At 45.2% G+C, this 10,251-nt stretch overlaps 1 long non-coding RNA gene across 1 annotated transcript; it reads left to right on the top strand.

The window, feature by feature from the left end:
- Positions 1–5,807: 5,807 nt before the first annotated feature.
- On the top strand, positions 5,808–10,251 carry LOC119619380 (uncharacterized). Its single transcript, XR_005235880.2, has 3 exons — positions 5,808–6,336; positions 6,798–6,828; positions 7,220–10,251. It is a non-coding gene; the product is annotated as an uncharacterized lncRNA (long non-coding RNA).

Here is a 10,251-nt window from a genome sequence, read left to right as displayed (position 1 = left end):
ATATTCCAGGAAGATACCACTGGAGCCCAGGAAGGGCAGTTCCACTGCAGGGTACATATCTAAGAGGAATGTAAACTTATGTCCACACAAAAATCTCTACATGAATGTTCATGCAGCATTATTCATAATAAAGATGAAAACAGCTCACGTGTGCATCAACTGATAAATGGATAAAGAAAATGCAGTATGTCCATATTACAGAACGTCACTGAGCTGTAGAAAGGGAACGAGGCACCCACACCGACTAGATGTGCATCAACCTTGAAAACATGCTCAGTGAGAGAAGCCAGACTTAAAAGACCACATACTGGGTATGATTCCATTCATATGAGGTTTCCAGAATAGGCAAATCAATAGACATGCAAATTAGATTCGTGGTTTCCAGGGGCTAGAGGAGGAAGAAAGAGAAAAGGACTGAAAATAGTATAGTGTTTTTATTTTTTATTTTTATTTATTTATGTAATTTTTTATTGGGAGACAGAGTCTCACTTTCTTGTCCAGGCTGGAGTGCAGTGGCATGATCATAGCTCACTGCAGCCTCAACTTCCTGGCCTCAAGTGATCTTCCTACCTTAGCCTCCTGAGTAGCTGGAACCACCATGTCTGGCTGATTTTTAAAATTTTTTGTAGAGATGGAAAGTCTTGCTATGTACCCAGGCCGGTCTCAAACTCCTGGCCTCATATGACCCTCCCACCTTGGCCTCCCAAAGTGCTGAGATTACAGGTGTGAGCTACTGCAGCCAGCTACATACAGGATGTCTTCATAAGGTGATAAAAATGTTCTGAAATTAGCTAGTGGTGATGGTTGCATAATCCTGAATATACTAAAATCCTCTGCACCACACACTTTAATGATATATGAACTTCAATCAAGTTGTTTTTAAAATAAATGAATATTATAGAACTGAAAATATAATAACCGAAATGTTAAAAACTCAATGAACGGACTTGTAGAATGGAAATGACAGAGGATGGCACCAGTGAACTTGAAGATACATCAATAGAATTTACTCAATGCAAACAACAGAGAGAAAATAGAAAAATTTATAGCGCCTCAGGGATCTGTGGGACAGTAATAACAAGACTTAATCTTTGTATCATGGGAAATCCGGGAAAGTTAAGAGAGAGTGTGGGGCTGAAAATGTATTTAAAGTAACAATTACTGAAAACTCTCCAAATGTGGTGAAAGACACAAAACTACAGATTCGAGAAGCTGAGAAATCCCAAATAAGATGAATTCAAAGACATTCACACCAAGACACATAATTAAATTTTTGGAAACTAAAGGAAAAAAAATCCTAAAAACAACCAGACAGAAAGGATGCATTTACTATAAAAAATAGTCATGTGAATTACAGCTAATTTCTCATCTGAAATGGAAGCAAGTAGAAAGTGCCTTATTTTTATTTGACATGTAAGAATTGTACATATTTATGGGATACAGAGTGATATTTTGATACATGTATGCAATGCATAATGATCAAATCAGGGTAATTACCAAGCCCATCAAACATTTATCATTCATCTGTTGGGAACATTCAAAATCCTCTCTTCTAGCTATTTGAAAATACACAAGTTACTGTGAATTACAGTCACCTCACAGAGCTACAGAACACTGGAACTTATTCCTCTGTAACTTCGTATTTATTAAACAACTTCTCCCTATCTGCTTCTCCCCTAAACCTTCCCAGTCTCCAGTAACTCTAATTTTACTCTTCTAATATGAAGTCAATTTCTTAGTGCTGACATATGAGTAACAACTAGCAGTATTGCAGTATTGAACTTTTTCTACCTGATTTATTGCACTTAATATAATGTCCTACATGCACACACTGCTACAAATGGCAAGTTTTTTTTGTTTTTGTTTTTGTTTTTGTTTTTGAGATGGAGTTTCACTTTTGTTGCCCAGGCTAGAGTGCAATGGTGCAGTCTCGGCTCACTGCAACTTCCACCTCCCAGGTTTAAGCGATTCTTCTGCCTTAGCCTCCCAAGTAGCTGAGATTACAGGCACGTGGCACTACACCCAGCTAATTTTCGTATTTTTAGTAGAGATGGGGTTTTGCCATGTTGGCCAGGCTATTCTTGAACTCCTGACCTCAGACCAGAGACCTCAGGTGATCCACCTGCCTTGGCCTCCCAAAGTGCTGACATTACAGATTTCTTTATTTTTTTCTTGAGACACTCCCAGGGTCTTATTGTGTGGCCCAGGTTGGAGTACAGTGGCATGATCTTGGCTCACTGCAACCTCTGCCTCCTGGACTCAAGCAATCCCCCCATCTCAGCCTCCCTAGTAGCTGGGACCACAGGTGCATGCCACCACACCCAGCTAATTTGTTTGCATTTTTTGCAGAGATGGGGTTTCACCATGTTGCCCAGGCTGGTCTCAAATTCCAGGACTCAAGCAATCCACCCGTCTTGGCCTCCCAAAGTGCTGGGATTACAGGTATTAGCTACCATGCCGGGCCTATTTCATTCTTTTTTATGGCTTAATAGTATTCCATTGTGTATGTATATTACATTTCCTTTATATAGTTACCTATTAATGAACACTTAGGCTGATTCCATGTCTTGTCTTTTGTGAATAGTGCTGCAGTGAACATGAGGGTACAGACGTCTCTTCAATACACTGATTTCCCTTCCTTTGGATAAATACCCAGTAGTGGGATTGCTGGATTATATGGTCGTTCTATGTTTATTTTTTTGTGGAAACCCCATACTGTTTTCCATAATGGCTGTACTGATTTACATTCCCACCAACAGTGTGTAAGTTTTACCATTTCTCTGCATTCTCACCAGCATTTGTTACTGTTTGTCTTTTAGATAAAAGCCCTTCAAACTTGGTTGAGATTATATCTTATTGTGGTTTCAATTTGCATTTCTCTGGTAATTAGTGATGTTGAGGTTTTTTCCATATGTTTTGGCTCTTTATATGTTTTCTATTGAGAAATGCCTATTCAGAAACTTTCACCCATTTTTTAATCAACTTAATTTTTTTTTTTGCTCTTGAGTTGTTTGAATTCCTTACATAATCTAATTATTCACTCCTGGTCAGATGTATAATTTGCAAATATTTTCTCCCATTCTGTTGGTTGTCACCTTGTCATTTGTTTCCTGTGCTGTGCAGAGGGATTGTAGATTGGTATATGCCCATTTGTCCATTTTTGCTTTCATTACCAGTGCTTCTGGAGTTTTGTTAATAAAATCTTTGCCCAGACCAATGTCCTGACTCATTTCCCCTATATTTTCTTCTGGTAGTATTATAGTTTGGATCTTACATTTAAGTCTTTAATCCATCATGAGCTGATTTTTACATGGTAAAAGATCGAGGCCTAGTTTTATTTTCTGCATATGAATATCCAGTTTTCCCATCACCATTTATTGTAGAAGGTATACTTTCCGCAAATGTGTTCTTGGCACCTTTGTCAAAAGTCAGTTAGGGCTGTAATTATGTGGATTTGTTTATGGGTTCTGCATTTTGTTCAATTGCCCTGTGTGTCTGTTTTCATACCAGTACCATGCTGTTTTGGTTACTATAGCTTTGTAGTATGTTTTGAAGTCAGGTAGTGTGATTCCTCCAACTTTGCTCTTTTTGGTCAGGATTGTTTAGCTATTCAGAGTCTTGGTTGTTTAGCTATTCAGAGTCTTTGTGGTTTCATAGGAATTTTAAGAGTCTTTTTTCTATTTCAGTGAAGAATGTAATTTATATTTTGATAGGAATTGCATTGAATCTACAGATTGTGTGGATAATATGGTTATTTGGACAATATTAATTCTTCCAATTCATGAACATAGGATGTTTTTTCTTTCTTTTGTGTCATGTTCAATTTCTTACATCAGGGTTTTGTAGTTTTCATTGTAGAGATCTTTAACCTCCTTGGTTAAATGTATTCCTGGTGGTGGGGGTTTGTAGCTATTGTGAATGGGAATGCTTTCTTAATTTCTTTTTTAGGTAGTGTGTTACTGTTGCATAGAAATGGTATTGATTTGTGTGTGTTGATTTTGTATGCTGCAAATTTACTGAATGTATTTATCAGTATGCAAAGTTTTGGGTGGAGTCTTAAGATTTTTCTATATATAAAATCATGTCATCTGCAAACAGGGACAACTCAACTTCCTCATTTCCAATTTGGATGCCTTTTATTTCTTTTCTCTAATTGTTCTGGCTGGAACCTTCAGTACTAGGTTGAATAAGAGTGTTGAAAGTAGACATTCTTGTCTTGTTCCAGTTCTTAAAGAAAAAGCTTTCTACTTTTCCCCCAATCAGTATGATTTTGGCTGTGGGTTTGTCATATATGGCCTTTTTTTGTATTGAGATACATTCCTTCTATACCTAATTTGTTAAGAATTTTTATCATGAAGGGATTGTTGATTTGATTAAATGCTTTTTCTGCATCTCTTAAGATGATCATATGACTTTTGTCCATTCTGCTGTTGTGATATACCACATTTATTGATTTTCATATATTGAACCATCCTTGCATTCCTGAAACAAATCCCACTCAATCATGCTGTATAATCTTTTTGATATGCTGTTGGATTTGGTTTGTTAGTATTTTGTTGAGAATTTTTACATCTATTTTCACTAGGGATATTGTCCTATAGTTTTCTCTTTTGGTTGTGTCCTTGCCTAGTTTTGGTGTCAGGGCAATTCTGGCCTCATAGAATGAGTTTGGACAAATTCCCTCCTCCACCCCCCACCTTCAAGTTTCTGGAATAGTTTGAGAAGAGTTACTATTTTTTCTTTTTAAAGATTGGTAGAATTCAGCTGTGAAGCCATGCAGTCCTGGTCTTTTCTTTGTTGGGGGACTTTTTATTACTGATGCAATCTCATTACTCATTGATGGCCTGTTCATGTGTTGTATTTCTTCTTGGTTCAGTCTTGGTAAGTTATATGTGTCCAGGAGTTTATTCATTTTCTCTAGATTTTCAAACTTGTTGACATATAGCTGTTCTTAATGATCTCTGATGTTTCTTTGTATTTCTGTGGTATGAGTTATAATGTCTCCTTTTTTGTTTCTAATTTTATTTGGAGTCATCTTTATTTTTCTTAGTCTAGCTAATGATGTGTTAATTTTGATAATCTTTTCAAAAGCCTGACTTTGCTTTGTTGATCTTTTGTATTCTTTTTTAGTCTCTATTTCATTTAGTTCTGCTATCATCTTTATTATTTCTTTCCTGCTACTAATCTTGGGTTTGTTTTGCTCTTGCTTTCCTATGTCCCTCGAAGTTCAATGTTAGATTATTTATTTGAAATACTTATCTTTTTTGTTGTAGATATTTGTTGCTGTGGGCGGCAAGCCACCCAGGTGCTGAGGCAAGAGATCAAGGGCACGAGCTGTTCCAGTATAATAAAATATATAAAATAAGAATAGTTATACTAGATATAGACAATAGATATGATTATATATGAATATCATTAATCATTAGTTTGTAGCAATTGCTCTTTACTCCAATATTAAAATAATCCTTGCTCTACAATCATAACCTAGGAAAAACCAGGTCATACAGAGACAGGAGCTGAGGGGACATAGTGAGAAGTAACCAAAAGATAAGTGTGAGCCGTCTGTTATGCCCGGGCAGGGCCACCAGAGGGCTCCTTGATCTAGTGGTAATGCCAGCATCTGGGAAGACGCCCGTTGCCAAGCGGACCATGGTCTAGAGATAGCGTCAGTGTCAAGGAAAAACACCTGCTACTTAGCAGACCGGGAAGGGGAGTCTCCCTTTCCCCGGGGGAGTTTAGAGAAGACTACTCCTCCACCACTTGTGGAAGGCCTGACATCAGTCAGGCCTGCCCGCAGTTATCCGGAGGCCTAACCGTCTCCCTGTGATGCTGTGCTTCAGTGGTCACACTCCTAGTCCACCTCTATGTTCCATCCTGTACACCTGGCTCTGCCTTTTAGATAACAGTAGCAAATTACTAAAAGTACTAAAAGTCACTGATATGCAGAAATAATGGTGTAAGCTCTCTCTCTCTGCTCTTTCTCTCTGCCTCAGCTGCCAGGCAGGGAAGGGCCCCCTGTCCAGTGGACACATGACCCACATGACCTTACTATCATTGGAGATGACTCATACTCCTTACCCTGCCCCTTTGTCTTGTATCCAATAAACATCAGTGCAGTCTGGCGTTCAGGGCCACTACCAGTCTCCGCGTCTTGGTGGCAGGGGTCCCCTGGGCCCAGCTGTCCTTTCTTTTATCTCTTTGTCTTCTGTCTTTATTTCCACAACCTCTCATCCCTGCACAAGGGGAGAACAACCCACCAACCCTGTGGGGCTGGACCCTGCATGTTGCCATAAACTTCCTTCTGAGTACAGCTTTTGCTGTATTCCATAGGTTTTGGTATGTTGTGTTTCTATTTTTTTTTCCTTTTTTTTTTTTTTTTTTTGAGATGGAGTCTCGCTCTGTCGCCCAGGCTGGAGTGCAGTGGCCAGATCTCAGCTCACTGCAAGCTCCGCCTCCCGGGTTTACGCCATTCTCCTGGCTCAGCCTCCTGAGTAGCTGGGACTACAGGCGCCCGCCACCTCGCCCGGCTAGTTTTTTGTATTTTTTTTTTTTAGTAGAGACGGGGTTTCACCGGGTTAGCCAGGATGGTCTCGATCTCCTGACCTCGTGATCCGCCCGTCTCGGCCTCCCAAAGTGCTGGGATTACAGGCTTGAGCCACTGCGCCCAGCCTATTTTTTTAGTCTTAAAGTCTGATTTATCCGTCATAAATATAGCTTCTCCTGTTCATTTTTGTTTTTCATTTGAATGTAATATATTTTTTCATCCCTTTAATTTTCATCCACATGTGTCTTCACAGGTGCCGAGACTGTCTTATAGTCAGCATATAGGTGAGTCTTGTTTTCTTAATCCATTCAGCAATTCGAGATCTTTTAATTGGGGAATTTAAACTGTTTACATTCAAAGTTGTTAACGATAGGTGTAAACTTACTCAAGTGATTTTGTTAATTGTTTTCTCCTCATTTTGTATATCCTTTTTTCCTTTCTTCCTCTCTTATTGTCTATCTTTGCAGTTTGGTGGGTTTTTATAATGATAAGATTTTATTTCTTTCTCGTTCTCATTTGTGTATCTGATTTCCTAGTGATTTTTATTCTTTTGTGAGTTTTTATCATGGTGGTTAACATCCTTTCACTTCTAGATGTAGGACTCCATTAAGCATTTCTTGTAGGGCTGAGCTAGTGATGATGAATTCTCTCAATGTTTGCCTGTCTTGAATCCAGACACAGGACCCACAGAATCAGCAATGCATGCAAAGCACACCATTGATGCCAAAGCCGGTTTTCTCCAGGACTGCAAAGTTGCATTTAGAAAAAAGTTAACACTAGAAAATCAGTCACTGTAATTTGCCACACTGAAACGCTAAGGGAGAACAATCATATTGTCATCTGAAGAGATGTAAAAATTTTACTATACAATTCAGGATCCGTTTCTGATAATAAAGTGTTTGCAAACTAGAAATAGGAGGGAACTTCCTTAATCTGATAACAAGAGCATAGAAACGCAGCTCACAGCAGCGTCCCCGTCCCAGCTCTCACCGCCCCACCCGTGGCCCACTTTGCCCTGGGGGCCAAACCCAGTGCAGAAAGATGAAAAGCAAAAGGCACGATGCTTGGAGAATGAAAGTGAAGACCAGCAGGACTCACGGACACGCCGCTGGGAATGCCAAGACCCACGGGAACCGCAGATCACTTAGCCACACAGGAAAGTTTAGCGAGTTTACTGAACATAGACAAAAGTCACTTGTTTTTCTATATACAAGCAATGAACAGAAAATGACTTTTTAAAAATAGCTACCACTTACAAAGGCAACAAAACTACCAACGATCTAGGAATTAATCTAGTGAAAGACGTGGAAGGCGTTAATGCAGAAAGCTGAGAGGCGTCACAGGAAGATCTAAGTAAACGCGGAAACGCACCACGTTTCTGGGTTGGAAGCTTTCCTGTTGCAAAGATGGGAAATTTCCCCCAAAGTAAACTCTGGGAGGGAGACAGGACTTGACGAACTGACTTCAGATTTCCCTGGAAACCCAGCCCACAGCGCAGGGCGGAGAAGGCTGTGGGTTTCCCAGCCAGGCGGCCGCGGGTTCTCCCTGGGCGGTGCTGAGGAATGGGGGCGTCCGGGGGCTCCTCCCTGCCAGCCCGGCGTGGGGGGCAGGGGACCGCGTGGATGGGACCCCAAACGCGCACGGACACAGCCAGGAGGCTGCCCGGGGGCGCCGGGCCCAGGACGTGCGGATGCGGGCGCTGCGCGAGGCGGGGTCCCCGGGGCGGGGAGGGGGTGAGGGTCGCTGAGGCGGTGGCGCCCCCGTCTTGGGCTCTCAGTGAGGCGGACCCGGAGCCCTGGGAGAGACCCCGAGAAACGGGCGGGACCTGGAGTCTGCACCCGCCCGAGGCAGGGGGCGCGGTGGGGCTGCAGGGCTGGGTGGGCGGCGCCGCCACGCGGTGCGCTGCGTCCAGGAAGAGCCTCCGGCGCGTGCACAGGCCTCAGCCCGGGGCCTCCAGGCGGGGGGCTCTGCCTGTGGGTGGGTGGTCGGCCCGGAAGCTGCCCCGGGAGAAGGGGCCGCGCCAGGGCAGGGCTGGCGGGACTGGGCAGGGCCAGAGCCGCGAGTCTGCGGTGTTCGTGCCCTCAGGGGTCCTGGCCGCCCCGGCAAAGCCTCCTGGTGGGCACCGCAGGGTGGAGCCGGGCTGTGCCGCGCACACAGACCCAGTAAAGCTCCCGGGCTGCCCCCAGCACAAAACTAGAGGAGATGAGAATGGCACCTTCACCGATGGACACCCAGCCTCCGCTCTCCCCTAACCCACAGCCCCGGCCTTTGGAGCCCCGGCTCGGTCCCGACGCACCCCAATGCCCACCTCCAGCCCTGGCCCCCGCTCCACACGCCTGTGTCCACGCCTCTGCCCAACTGTTCCTCCATCTCTGAACTTGCACCCCAAAACCTTACTTCCGACTTCCCCCAGCCCCCAAAACCACGCTGACCCCAGAACCTTCTGCTTTTCCCTGTTCCACACCCACATCCGATCCATCAGCAAATCCATCGGACTGCACCCCGGCAGTGTCTGCATGATTTCAGCCGCAAGGGCTGCCCCCAACTGGGCCCTGCCCCACGCATGCTCCTCCAGCGTCCACAGGTCGAGGGGGATCCATGAAAGCAAAGTCATATCAGTCCCCACTCTGCTCACCACCCCGCAGCCGCTCAGTCGGTGACAGTCAAGGACACACCACAGGCCTGTGTGCCGCCCCCCACCGCTGAGCTCAGCCCTTCCTGCCCACTGCTGGGTCCCCCACCACGCAGGGCCCATGCCCACCTTCGCCTCTGCAGGAGCCGTCCCCTTTCCCAGCACTCTCTTCCCTCACCCCTCCAGGGTGGAACCTGGCCTTGGGTCTTCTGTCCAAGCAGTGGCCCTGATCCCACTCCTTTTCGTGCCTGCCTCTCCGTGCCACGCTCCACCCCCACGTGCGGCAGAGTTGACCGCCATTAGCTGTTGTCTGTCCCCCTCCAACACCTGATCCCCCAGGCAAAAACTCATCCGTCCACTGCTGGGTCGGGAGCCAGTGCAGAGACCCAGGAAGGGCCCGCTGACATGGCTGAAAGTGAATAGATGGGACATTTATGAATGTGGCTTTGGGGCACGAGAACACAGAGCCATACATCTGCCTCCAGCAGCCCTGGAGGTCTGTGGCCTGCGTGGATCAGGACCCCAGGCCAGGCTGTATGGACTGATCTGCTGTCCCCAGGGCCAACAAAGTCCCTTCTCCAAGCACACACAGAAGGCGGGGTCCAAAGACCCCTCAGTGGGTCCTGGGCACCTTCTCCTCACCTCCCACTGCCCTCTGCCAGCTTGAGCTGTCCAGCCTGGACCACCCCTCTGTGGGGCATCAGCCAGGCTCAGCCAACCAGGCGGGGAGCAGTCAGAGGACCTTGGTGTCCAGGGAGAGGGCTCTGTCCCAGGGCCCTGGTCCTCACGGGTCTAGGTGACGAGGGCAGAGGGTTCAGGTGCCTTTGCCTTAATAGCCCATGAAAAGGTTTCCTCAATTAACCCTGTGCCCCTCACAGTGGACTGGCCAGAGATCAGGAGGTGAGGGACAGACAGTGAGTCAAACTCCAATCTTAGCCCCGAATGCTCTGAGCAGGTAGGCGGAGTCCACCTGTGGGAGGCCCTGGGGGACTGGCACCCTCTGCTCTGAGTGGGAAGGCGGAGCCCTCCTGTGGGAGGCCCTGGGGGACTGGCACCCTCTGCTCTGAGCAGGCAG

This window comes from Chlorocebus sabaeus, chromosome 9, assembly GCF_047675955.1.
Source record: "Chlorocebus sabaeus isolate Y175 chromosome 9, mChlSab1.0.hap1, whole genome shotgun sequence".
NCBI classification, from domain to species: Eukaryota; Metazoa; Chordata; class Mammalia; order Primates; family Cercopithecidae; genus Chlorocebus; species Chlorocebus sabaeus.
The sequence above is the reverse complement of the archived record's forward strand: the minus strand, read 5'-3'. Positions and strand labels throughout refer to the sequence as shown.